Below are 13100 nucleotides of genomic sequence, written 5' to 3' on the forward strand. Positions count from 1 at the left end.
GTGCAAGGTCACACATGCCCATTAGGTGGCGCAAGCATCTGCAGTTCGATTGCAGGGGCTGAAGCCCTGCTGTGTCAATTCTCTCTCTCTTTGTCTCTCAAAAATACAAATAAATAAAATCATACTATAAAGCTGAGGATATAGTTCAACAGGCAGTTTGCTTACCTAGCATGCATAAGGTTCAATTGTCAGCACTGTATAAGCCAGGCATAGTGGTTCATGTCTGTAATCAGAACCACTTGGGAGGCAGAGGCAGAAAGAACAGAAGTTCAAGATCACACTCAATTCCATAGTGAGTTCCAGGCTAGTCTGGGCTACATGGGACTCTCTTTTAAAAATACCACCATCATCCTATAATTCATTGTGTTGACAGACCAAAGAGGGAAATCATGGTCATTAGAATAACTAGAGATTAGGGACTTTCAGGTAAGATGGTAGCATAGGAGTCACGCCAAACCAGCCGATGGAGGGATTTAAGCAAAACCACGGCCAAAATACACTCTCTTCTTCTGAAAATTGAAGGTGTATAGGTTATTATTGGTCACAGTGAAGAAGCAGGAGGGACCAAGATCTACCAGAAAGGAGGAAACCGGCCAGAATCCTGCTTAGGCCCTTGGGACCCTGATCTGTGCACCCACTTGGCCTGGTGCTGAAGTGCAGGAACACAGACCACACTAGGGGATTTTCCAACCTCACCAGCCTCCATGAAAAGGCAAGAAACCTGAAAGGGAGAAAGGAGAGACCAGCTGAAGGGGATACAGGTAGGACCAGCTGAGCATCTCCAGAACAGCTCCAGGTTTCCTGCACTCTCCCACCCCCCAATTGTCAGAGCCATGAAATTCCAGAGAACTCATTCGGTCCCTGGCAACAGGGTATCCAGTGCAGCTGATCAGAACTTCATATCCAAAGCACAACACAGAGGATCGAGGTGGACACCCAGCATTAGTGAGGTTGGAAGGCACCCCAAAAGGTAATGAGGCTGACTGACAAAAAATAGCAGGTGCATAGGCCTGCACTGGAAGTGCTAATCTCTTTTTCCATGTCAGGGCAGGTAATGGGTTACATATTCTTGGTTGGCTTTACCATTCTCAATTAAGTTGTATTTGAGTTTTGACTATTGTTGCCTTTGATGCTTTCATATTCATAGGGCCTTTGTCTTTTTCTTCGCTCATTATTGGGGGCAGGGTCTGATTCAGACCCAAGCTGACCTGGAACCCATTTCAGAACAGAAATATAAACCTCTCAGCTGATGGGATTAAGTGTGTAAAGCAACACACACTCTTAGGGATTTTGGCTTTATAAGGTTATCTATTTGTTCTAATCCCCACACTTGCATACTCTGCTGGTTTTTATGGAAAGTGTATCTTGCTCAGTTGAATTTTAGAATTTGTCAATAAATTGCTACACCCAGCCCACTAGAATACTTGAATAGCAACAAACTCAACACCTAAGAGTACTTCTGCGGATTGGAGTACAAGAGTTACACTTGGCACCTTAAACTCTGACTCTGAAGGCATATAAAGTTGGATTTCCAAGTCTAAGAGCACTGCAGATAAATAGAAAACCTAAGTATCAAATCAAATCAGGATGCAAAAATTGCTACAATTATAATACAAGAAACACAAAGAACCAAGACAATACAATCTTGCCCAAAGTTATAAATCCACCAGAAATGACCCCTAATAAGACTGTTTTAGATGAAATGCCTAACAAAGATTACAAAAAAATTATTTTATCTATACTCAAAGAAATCAAAGAAGAAAACACAAGAATTAAAGAAGAAAACAAATCCCTGAAGGAATCCTGAGAGAACACAGGAAACCACCTTAATGAAATCAGGAGGTCATTACAAGACTTGAATAAGAAAATAGAAATTCTGAAGAAAAACCAGACAGAAATACTAGCACTGAAATACCTAGTAACTCAAATAAAAAACTCTGTGGAAAGTAGTAGAATGGATGAAGGAGAGAACAGACTATCTAAACTAGAAGACCAGGTGGTGGACCTAACACAGTTCAACAAAGAGAAAGACAAGCTACTAAGAAGGTATGAATGGGAATTTCATGATATTTGGGACACTATGAAAAGATCAAACATAAGAACTCAGAGTATAGTAGAAAGAGAAGAATTTCACTCCAAAGGCACTGTAGGCATTTTCAACAAAATCATAGAAGAAAAATTTTCCCAAATTGGGAAAGAAATTTCAGTGCTGATACAGGAAGCTTTTAGAACACTAAACAGACAAAACCTGGAAAGAACCTCTCTTTGCCATGTTATAATTAAACTACTAAAGATGCAAACCAAAGAAAATATATTGAAAGCAGTTACAGAGAAACAAAAGCAAGTCACCTATAAAGTCAAGCCCATCAGGATAATAGCATATTACTCAACACAAACTTTAAAAGCCAAAAGGGCTTAAAATATGTATTCCAAGTTCCAAAAGATAAGAACTGTCAACCAAGATTACTTTACCCTGCAAAGCTATCCAAATTGATGGAAAAATAAGGACATTCCACAACACAAACAGGGTAAAAAAATTTATTACAACTAAGCCAGCTCTACAGAAAATACTTGAAGGAATTCTTCACCCTGAAAAGAAAGCAAAGCACACACAGGAGGAAATAGGAAAAAAAAATATACTCAAATAACAGTTAAAACAAGAGAGTAAAGGAAAACAGGAAGCACTACAAAACAAGGAGAATGGAGAGAATAAACACTACCTTTCAATAATAACTCTTAATATCAATTGTCTCAATGCCCCAAACAACAGACACAGGCTTGTGGTCTGGATTAAAAGGCAAGATTCTGCTGTCTGTTGCCTCCAGGAAACTTATCTCTCAATAAAAAATAGACACTGTCTTAGGGTAAAAGGATGGAAAACTGTATTTCAAGCAAATGGGCCTAGGAAACAGGTAGGTATTGCTATCTTAATATCTGACAGCATAGACTTCAAACCAACATTAGTGAGGAAGGATAAAGAAGGTCATTTTATGCTGATTAAAAGAACACTCCAACAGGAGGACATTACAATCCTAAACACATATGCACCTAACATGGGGGCTCCCAATTTCATCAAACAAACACTATTAGACTTAGAGTCACAGATAACACCAAACATAATTTGTAGTGGGTGTCTTCAATACCCCACTCTCATCAATTGACAGGTCATCCCAGCAAAAAGTAAACAGAGAAACATCTGATGTCATGGAACAAATGGACCTAACAGATATCTACAGAACATTCCATCCAAATGCTGCAGAATATACATTTTTTCTCAGCAGCATATGGAATAAAACAGAGAAATTGCAGAAGACACTAGAAAATGGAAAGACATCCCATGTTCATGGATTGGAAGAACCAATATTGTGAAAATGTCACTCTTACCAAAAGCAATCTACACATTTAGTGCAATCCCCATTAAAATTCTAATGGCATTCTCCATGTAAATAGATAAAACAATTCTAAAATTCATTTGGAAGCACAGAAAAACTCCAAATAGTCAAAACAATTTTGAGCAACAAAAATAAGGGTGGCAGTATAACCATACCCAATTTTAAGCTATCAGCATGGTACTGACACAAAACAGACATATAGATCAATGGAACGGTATAGAGGACCCAGATGTTAATCCAGGCAGCTACAGCCATCTGATTTTTGACAAAATCGCCAAAAAAATTCATTGGAGAAAAGACAACCTCTTCAACAAGTGGTGCTGGGAAAACTAGATATCTATATGTAGATAGATGAAAATATATGGTTGACTTTCTCCATGTGCAAGAATCAAGTCAAAATGGTTCGGGGACCTTGATATCAGATCTGAAACTGCTAGAGAAAAAAGTGGGCAAAACCCATAGACAATGACTTCTAAATGTAACTCCAGTTGCTCAGGAAATAAAACTACTACTCAACCACTGGGATCTCATGAAATTACAAAGATTTTGTACAGCAAAGGACTGTGAATAAAGCCAAGAGAACCTACCGAATGGGAGAAAATGCTTGTCAGCTATACATCTGACAGAGGATTAATATCCAGACTATACAAAGAACTAAAAAAAACTAAGCAATAAGAAATTAAACAACCCAATTAAAAATGGGCTATGGAACTAAATAGAGAATTCTAAAAAGAATAAATACAGACGGCATATAAACATCTAAAAAAGTATTCTACATCTTTACACATCAGGGCAATGCCAATTAAAACTATTTTGAGATTCTATCTTCCTCCTGTCAGAATGGCTATCACCAAGAAAACAAATGGCAGTAAATGTTGGTGAGGACTTGGGAAAAAGGGGAACCCTTCTATACTACTGGTGGGAATGTAGTCTGGCGGAGCCATTGTGGAAATCAGCGTGGGGGTTTCTGAGACAGCTAAAAATGGATTTCCTGTATGACCCAGCTATAATACTCCTAGGCATATAATCTAAGACTCTTCTCACTACCTTAGAGATACTTGCACAACCATGTTTATTGCTGCTGTATTCATAATAGCTAGGAAATGGAACCAGCCTAGATGTCCCTCCACAGATGAATGGATAATAAAGATGTTTCCATTCACAGGCGGAGTCAGCTTGCTCGGTAACACTGGCCCAAATACAAACCCGTCACTGCTGCTGGCAGCTACCATGGCTACTCAGCGCTTGTGTAGGGGGTAGTGTGTGCAGCGTGGATATGCTGAGAAGGGTTCATGCGCCTACTTAAGCCGGGCCCGAACAGGATGGCGTGAAATTTCATCATGCTGCTCAGAAAGTGTGAAATTGACAAACTGTCAATTGTTAGTTTCTGGCGTTTTTACATTTAATGTTTTCGGAAGCATTTCACTACGTATAATTGAAATCACGGAAAGAAAAACCAGGAACGAGGGAGGGTAGAGCGGCTGCCTTCTCATTGCTGGACAAACACCCGACAAAAGGAGCTTGTGGCAGGAATGGGTTTATTTCAGGCTTGCAGTTTTGAGGGGCATGTGTGTGGTGAGGGGGAGGGGATAATCATCGTGGACAAAGCATGGCAGGAGCGGGCATTGACCCGTGGTCATAATCATGGCAGGGAGCTAGCCAGCACTGATGAAGGGAGCTGGTCTGTTAATCTCAAAGCCTGCCCCCAGTGGCATACCGCCTCCACGCACCGCGCCCACCAGCGGGGGATGAAGTATGAGGCTTAAAACACAGACACACGAGGCTAGATGAAACACTCTATATTCCAACTACCACCGAGTGAGTGGGAGAAGAACGTATTCCCAGTTAAAAAGTACAGCGCTAGCTGGGCGTGGCGGCGCACGCCTTTAATCCCAGCACTCAGGAGGCAGAGGTAGGAGGATCACCATGAGTTCAAGGCCACCCTGAGACTCCATAGTGAATTCCAGGTCATCCTGAGCCAGAGTGAGACCCTACCTTTGAAAAACCAAAAACAGAAAAAGAAAAAAAAAAAAAGTACAGCACTTAGAGTAAGAGAACAATAAATTTTTAAAAAAATATTTTTTGTTCATTTTTTATTTATTTATTTGAGAGCGACAGACACAGAGAGAAAGACAGATAGAGGGAGAGAGAGAGAATGGGCGCGCCAGGGCTTCCAGCCTCTGCAAACGAACTCCAGATGCGTGCGCCCCCTTGTGCATCTGGCTAACGTGGGACCTGGGGAACCGAGCCTCGAACCGGGGTCCTTAGGCTTCACAGGCAAGCGCTTAACCGCTAAGCCATCTCTCCAGCCCAATTTTTTTTTTTAAATGGATGAATGAACTCTATTCTGTAAATTAAGAGGATGAGGATTGGCTGACCTTCAGCTCTTTAGGTAACATTTGTCTTCCAGTTGCCGCATGCGTCTCACCAGAGAGATCCTCCTGTGACAAGGACTGTCCAGATGGACCTCTGAACCATCCGGGGGGAATGGGAACAGGAAAGTTTGTTGGAAAAACAAACCCTGAAAGATCCTAAGGGAATTCTTAAAAATTATTCCAATAATACACATTTATTGTAAAAGTTCACATGTGATGAAACTAGATGGTGTAAGAGGTGGAAGGTTGTGGTGTCTTAAGGTTGCCTTTTGAAAGGATTGTGAAAGTAATAGCACTTGCAAGAATTTAGATGCCATAGAATTATATTAATAGGTGAAAGGCTCCTTCCTCCCCTTTTATGTCTGAAAAATTGCTGTCACTGGCTTGGAATTTAGTACAGCCTTCCCATGGTGGCAAGTGTACAGTGAATGCAGTGTCTTACAAGCTGGATACTAACCTATTATAGAAATAGCCCATAATTTATTTAAGCTATCCCTATTGGTAGGCAATTGTATGACTTTTTTTCTCTTATTAGGTATGTTCCAATACATTTTCCTACATATATATCTTTATAGTTGTGTGTTTTTCTTTTCTTTTCTTTCTTTTTTTCTTTTCTGAGGTAGGGTCTCACTCTAGCCCAGGCTGGCCTAAAATTCACTATGCTGTCTCAGGGTGGCCTCGAACTCACAGTGATCCTCCTACCTCTGCCTCTTAGAACATGAAATGTTGGTTTATTTAGAAATAAGAAAAGGATGAACTCTTCAAGAAAAATAATGCAGATAGCCTCCCATGTCTGGCCATTTTTTCTGGAACATTTCCCTGTTCTTTGTTGTGGTGACAGCGAGGAAAGAACTGGAACTGTTCGCATGTCACTGGGTCTTGAAGGGGAGGTCTTTGGGCATAATAATGAGCACCAAGGACAAGCAGGGCTCAGCCAGTTCAGGTGGGAATTTATCTGTCACAGTAGACCTGGCTGCTTTCTCATCTCTCTGAAATATCAGTTTCATTTTTCTGGAAAGGGCCTGGGCCGAAGGCTGAAGGGTGGGGAATTTCTGACATCTACCAGTGTGATATCATATGTTGCTGACTGACTCAGTGGGCTTTCTCACACACATGGTCATTCTATGAAGTAACATAAGTAAGAGAAGACGGAAGCTTGTCAGATCACTGAGTCATTCGGCCAACATGTCAAAAAATAATAGAGAAGTCTGACCATGGCCAGGTACTGTGCTATATACTTTTTGGAGATGATAACATTTCAGCAGGAAGTACTGCCATGCTCATTTAACAGATGAGGAAACAGAGGTATAGACAAGTAAGTTCCACAGGGCCACACAGCTAGGAAATGGAGAATCTTGCACTCAGATCCAGATTGGGTACATGGAAGGCATCTGATCGTTCTGAATGAGACACGGAGACTTTCAGTTTGGGAGATGAGACTAGACCAGTGAGTTCCGACACTGTGAGGGGCTTGAGGTAAACTCCAGCAATCTCCTAAGAATGGGAGGTCGGACATTCTTTCTCAGCATCCACAAAGAATAGGTGTCCTGAGTTTACCTGCCCAGAGTATTAACGTCTGAAAAGGTGTCACACAGAGTCTACACTATTGGTGAGGAGCCAGGGAGTAATGGAGAGAATGGTGTGATTTTTTTTCTCATCAATAATAAAGGGTTTTCCCTTCAGCTGATTTTATTTTATTTTTCTGTGTTACTCATGAAGAACAAGAATGATATACCCTCTGGAGGGTATATGGCCAGACCAGCACTCTCTCTGGGGATTACTGGGCAATTCCTCTACATGTAGCCACAAGATGACCCATGGCCGGCCCTCTTGTGCGTTTCTAGCCCTCATTGTTAAAACTTTAAAAGCCATGCCTATGATACCTCATTCTTAGATATTTTACTAAATGCTTACAATTCCCAAAGAGGGGAAGAATTCCTAAAGAGGTAGTCACAGCAAAGTGAATCTCTGCTTTTCGAGTGCAGTAAAATGCATATCTCCTAAATCCTTTCTGTCTTGGAGGTGCCTGCGACATTTAGCACTGGAAGTGTTGCTAAGTTTTAATTCCACTGATGACAAAAATACACAGGGCGTGAGCATAGCAGGCGTGCATAATTGCTGCTTTGCTAATGTTTAGAAGAATGCTGACATAAGCCCTTTTAATTTATATAATTTATTCGTTCATTACACAGGGATTTATTGGGTGAGAGCCAGGCTCTTTGCTAAGTGTTACAGGTACCGAAATAAGATCTACTGCCTTGGATTTTACACACACACGCCCACCGCTCTAACCCCACCACACACACCGACACACACAAAATCGAGGCTGTGCATTCAGCTGCAAGATAACATGGCCATCTACGGTCTCAAGTTATGCTTTTATTATTCAGGTCCCTGTGCACTAAAGTTGAAGAAAGTTTCTTTTCTTTTTTTTTTTTTTTGCACAGTCGTAGAAAGCTCCTTGTTTTAGTCCAAGTTGTGAAGCCAGAGTTTAATCACTTAAGATTGTCATTCTCCTTCACGAAAAAGAGGGTGTGAGGGGAGGGAGAAAGAAAGAGGAAGAAAAGGAAGAATGGGAACAGGGGAGAGAGGAAGAAGGGCAAAAGAGAGGGGAAAGAAGGAGAGAGCAAGAGAGGGAAGAAAAGAGAGATAGAAGGGGCTGGAGAGATGGCTTAGTGGTTAAGGACCCAGATTTGATTCTCTAGTACCTATATAAGCCAGAGGCAAAAAGTGGCACATGTGCCTGGAATTCATTTGCAGTGGTTGAAGGCCCTGGTGTGCCCATTCTATCTCCCTCTTTCTCTCTCTCTCTCAATAAATAAATAAATAAATAAAGTATAAAAAAGAAGAGAGAAAGAGAGAGAGAGAGAGAGAGAGAGAGAGCGAGCGAGAGCTGGCTTTCAATCTACCAATCTAGGTCAGCTCTTTTTTTTTTTTTTTTGAAATTTATATGTTTTGTCAATAAAATACATGCACTCTATTTATTATGTTATTAATACTTTTAGCATTTGACGGGATTTCTCATTATTAGATAGATAGGTTTAAAACAAAACAATATAAATATAAACATCACTATCATCCTTAAAATAGTGATGGTTAGTTAAGTGACTGTATGTTCCAGCTTACCTAGAACAGTTCCAGTTTATACATGTCATCCTGGTGTGATTACACACTGAGCCCCCATTCAGACTTAAAGTCATCTGACTTTAGAATAAATTATGAGGTCATTGTCAGGATCACTCTGGTGATTAGTTTGAAATCAGTAAAAAAATATACTATGTCATAATTTAGTCCTTGAATCATACCATTTTTGGTTAATTTTTATGTTATTTTACATTACTAGGGAGGTGAAAAGATTGCCATGGCAATAGTCAATAGCACCCCCATGTAAAAGCTACTGAGTATCTGGGAATGCCTTCAATCCATGGAGTTCGGTTATCCTCAGGGTTCTTGTAGGGTGATGCAATGACTGGCCTTGCTGTTAATTCTCATAAAAATACCTTGCAGTGGGCAAACAACTCCATGTCTCTATTTACCTGTCCTCTAGCCCATGGAAGAAGGCTGGACCCTAGGATTTCCAGCTCCAGAACAGGCAGTGTAGAAGAGACTATGTCTGGTATAGCCTGAGCGAATAGTGGAGTTATTGGAGTTGATTTTGAACATGAGACCTAACGTCATGTCTCGGTTTTCCTGTCTGTAAGCTGAAGGGAGTAATACCCGTTTCAAAAAGGTCATTGAATGAATGTAAACACGTGAAGCATTTAGCATGTTGCCTGCCACTATTAAGTGCTTGCTAAGTGTTACTGTCACTAGCTATTATCACTCTCTATAGGTCAAAGAGTATGAAGTGATCTATAATCTCAAGTATGCCAGTCAAGTGTCCCTAATGGAGAAATATAAACCGGCCTGCATGCAGTTAATGTCACTCAGAACAGATGGGAGAGTGTGTGACCCTTGGGTGAAAACAATGTACATCGTAGGTACATTGGTCAGAATCAAGCAGTGATTTCTGTCGACCTGAATGAGACTCCATCTTCTGCATGTCCCAGTTCTGCTTTCAGAAAGTGCCAAATCACAAGTCACTTCTACCAGCGGAATGACACAGCATTATGAAACCTCTACTCTCACATGAGGGAGTCAAACAGGTTTCTTACGTAACAAGGACTTCGGCATTTCACCTGGGGTCTGGCTGCTTGCCAGCCCTCCACTCCCCAGCGAAAGGCACCAAGATTACTTGGGCAGTTGGATGTGCTCCAAGCTGAGGGCATGAGACAATGTGGAGGCCAATGCAGTGGGAGGTCAGCTCTACTGATTCAGAGACGCTGGAAGATGTGAGGTGGGATGTCAGCCAAAAGCAAATGCTTAGAGACCTCAGGTGTTTGCAGCTCCATCAGAGCACGCTTGGGGGGTGCCCTGAGTCCAGATCACTGGACCCAGTGGAACCTACAAAACCAGAGTGTTATCTTTGGTTCCATGTGGGGTCATAAAGAACTTTTCCTGGTGCTCAAAACTAAGAGAAGCAGTGTGTGACACTTTATAGTGAACAGTTTACACAATAGGGTGTGTCTAAATTTCCTAAAGGGAAGAACCAAGAGCCAAAAAAAGATGAAGGTGAGTTTTCCAGCTGGAGAAGCAGCCCTCTGTGACAGCGACGCAGAAACAAGCTGAGGAGTCACCAAACTTTTGGCACAAACATTCCATTCACTTTCTAAATGTGGCCCTGCTGGGACAATTCGAGGACACTTGTCATTCACAGGGCCTGGATGGGAATGTCTGAGGAGTTCTCTAGCATCTAGGATCTCTGCCTTTAAGCTCTCTTGCTTAGATGACCCTGGCTTTGAGTCTAAATGCTCTCACCTGCCAGCATGTGCCCTAATGTTCTGGGTGCTTGGATGTTATGGAAATTCATTATCAGGATAATGCTCCTTTTGCATTGAACGAGAGAGGCTGAATTTAAGAAAGAATAAAGGAGACAACTCCGTTTTTACCCAAGTTTGCATTTCAGTGGAAGGAGTCCTGTTGAACAGTAGATGTTGAGACTGGTGTTACGTATTCATGTCAGATACTGTTCTTGGCATCTTGAGCACGTCACCATGATTTCAGTAAGCATCCTTTGAGGCGGGCACTATTGCTTTATGACAGAGATGAGGAAATGAGGCTCCCGAGAGGTGGCTGTGCTTAGGAAGGAGGCACAAGGATGGGGGGAGCAGGCCTGCTCCCCTCCCCCTCCTTTCTCCTGGCAGTCCTGGCAGGCGGCGCTGCGGCCAGGTTCGCATTGCTGGCAGAAATCACCTGACCAAGAGCAGCTTGTAGGTAAAAGGGTTTATTTTGGCTTCCAGACTTGAGGGAAAGCTTCACAACGGCAGGGGAAAACGATGGCATGAGCAGAGGGTGGACATCACCTCCTGGCCAACATCAGGTGGACAACAGCAACATGAGAGTGTGCCAAACACTGGCAAGGGAACACTGGCCATAACACCCATAAGCCCACCCCCAACAATACACCGCCTCCAGGAGGTGTTAATCCCCAAATCTCTATCAACTGGGAACCTAGCATGCAGAACACCTAAGGTTATGGGGCACACCTCAATCAAACCACCACATTCTGCCCCTGGCCCCCATAAACTAATAAACATACATGGTATAAAATACAAAGCATTCATCCAGCTTTAAAAGTCCCCACTTTTTTTTTTAATCAATCCTAATTATGTTCAAACATCCTCATAGTCCAAGATCTTTTAACTGAGCCATAGTGTGTGTGTGTGTGTGTGTGTGTGTGTGTGTGTGTGTGTACTGGGCATAGCAAAAAAATATTCAACCAATACAAGATTTAAACAGGGAAGACATCAAATTCTGTAGCACCAAGTCTAGCAACTCTAGCCAGTGACAAGTCTCCACATCCGATAATTCTAACCAGCAACAAGTCTCTGGAGTTCCAATTCCGCCCTTCCAGCTAGGCTACTCAAAGTTCTCGAAAACTTTATCCAGGGCTGGCAGCTCTCCTTGGTAGCCATCTTGTGGACCTGGAATCTCCACTGGGTCTCCACTGCAGCCCACAGTTCATCCTCACTGCTCCATTGGGTCTCTATGCAGGCATGCAGCAAACCTGCTTCACACTGCCCATGGCCATTTTCAAAATACAAGACCAGGTTGCAAATTCGATGACCCTATCTTTCCTGCATTTCTTATACTCTGTAACATCAGGTGAGTGACAATTTATTAATCCGGGGGGAATGAAGCAGACTTTGAAGGATACTCCTTAAGGATTCAGGCCCCTTCAAAAGAGTCTACGTTTTTCCTTTTGCCCCAATATAGGTCGGCTAGCCCAATCTCAAAGGTTGTAATCTCTCATGTAATTGCAGCTGAATGAGCAGAAGTTTCAGCCCAAAGATTTTTTTTTCTGTGCCATATCTCTCTGCTCACACCAGTCCATTTCTACACAATGCAACCCTGCACAAATTCTCAGGACATGAGCATAACAGAAAGCCTCTCATACAAATTGCTTCTAGCCCAGTGCAGGCAAAGGTCTTTCTCACTTTCAACCCAGACCTCACAGTCCATAGTTCTTATTACATTTAGGTCTTTCAACTCTGACTGGAATAGTCCATCAAGCTGTACTTACAGCACTGAAAGTTGTTTCTTTGGCCAAGGTTTCAAATGCTTCCACATCCCTCTTGAAAATAAGTTCCAAAAGGCCAAAGCCACACAGTCAGGTGTCTAGCAGCAATCCCACTCTTGGTACCAACTTTACTGTTGAAGTCAGGTTTGCATTGCTGCCAGAAAATACCGGACCAAAAGCAGCCTATGGGGGAAAAATGGTTTATTTTGGCTTGCAAACTTGAGGGGAAGCTCCATGATGGCAGGGAAAAGGATGGCATGAGCAGAGGGTGGACATCACCCCCTGGCCAACATTAGATGGACCATAGCAACAGGAGAGTGTGCCAAACACTGGCAAGGGGAAACTGGCTTTAACACTCATAAGCCTGCCCCAAACAATACACTGCCTCCAGGAGGCATTAATTTCCAAATCCCCATCAGCTGGGAACCTAGCATTCAGAACACCTAAGTTTATGGGGGACACCTGAATCAAACCACCATAGGCTGTCTCTCCCTTAAGGAAGGAGATATACAGTAGAGTGAAGGTTTCTTCTGTGTGAGATCAGTTAGATCAGAAGTAGACATTCATTAGAAATTTCACTCAAGGGCCAGAGAGATGGCTTAGTGGTTAAGACCCTTGCCCTCTCTCTCTCATAAAAAAGTAAGAAAAGCCTGGTGTGGTGCCACACCTTTAATCCCAGCACTCAGGAGGCAGAGCAAGGAGGATCGCCATGAG

This window comes from Jaculus jaculus, chromosome 16 (genome assembly GCF_020740685.1).
Source record: "Jaculus jaculus isolate mJacJac1 chromosome 16, mJacJac1.mat.Y.cur, whole genome shotgun sequence".
NCBI classification, from domain to species: Eukaryota; Metazoa; Chordata; class Mammalia; order Rodentia; family Dipodidae; genus Jaculus; species Jaculus jaculus.